The sequence below is a fragment of the Pygoscelis adeliae genome, unplaced genomic scaffold (genome assembly GCF_000699105.1).
Source record: "Pygoscelis adeliae isolate BGI_AS28 unplaced genomic scaffold, ASM69910v1 Scaffold173, whole genome shotgun sequence".
Taxonomy (NCBI): domain Eukaryota; kingdom Metazoa; phylum Chordata; class Aves; order Sphenisciformes; family Spheniscidae; genus Pygoscelis; species Pygoscelis adeliae.
Window position 1 is genome coordinate 706,674 of NW_008824409.1, and position 1,039 is coordinate 707,712.

The window sequence follows — 1,039 nt, forward strand, 5'->3', positions numbered from 1 at the left end:
CCGCCGGCTCCAGTGTGAGGTCCTCCATGGGCTGCAGGTGGATATCTGCTCCACTGTTAACCTCCACGGGCTTCAGGGGGACAGCCTGCCTCACCATGGTCTTCACCATGGGCTGCAGGGGAATCTCTGCTCCAGCGCCTGGAGCACCTCCTCCCCCTCCTTCTTCACTGACCTTGGTGTCTGCAGAGGTGTTTCTCTCACATTTTCTCACTCCTCTCTCCGGCTGCAGTTGCGCAGCAGTTTTTACCCTTTCTTAAATACATTATCACAGAGGCGCTACCACACTCACTGATGGGCTCAGCTTTGGCCAGCAGCAGGTCCATCTTGAAGCTGGCTGGAACTGTCTCTGTCCAACATGGGGGCAGCTTCTGGCATCTTCTCACAGAATCGACCCTCGCAGCCCTGCTGCTACCAAAACCTTGCCATGTAAACCCAACACAGATACCAACAGAGCAACACTGCCCAAGCCATCTGCTCCTTTGCTCCTTCTTGCCCCCTCCACAGCAGATCATGGAGGAGAATATGGGACCCACGAGGTAAGCAAAGGGGCTGAGAGGTGGATCACACAGGATAAGTACCTTTAACTGATACACACACCTCTGGCACTAGCTCCCTTGTCATCTAACCTCAGCAAGTATTTCTTAATGAAACTCTCCTGATTGTTGATTCATTTGATTGTTAAAGCTCGTGGAACTCGTACTGTTATTATTCATTGTTATTAATGTTCACAGCTCAGCCTCTCTCTTTCCAATATGCTCCACAGAGGAAATCGAAGGCTGAAGCCAATCATTACAGTAAATGAATGATGGAGCCGCTTGAGGATAGGAGTAAGCCTGCTGCTCTGGGACTGTTGCAGGTTATTGGGAGTAAGTTAATCTCCACACACAAGGACTGCAAAATGAGAGGCTGTTTCAGGTGGGTTCTCTGGTCTGTGCACTGCTTCCTCAGTCAAGTCACCAGTGAGCATCACCCTAACAAAGCTGTCTGTGCACAGGACCAGTGACCCAGGCCAGGTTTTCATCTACGTGCAGAAACAGGT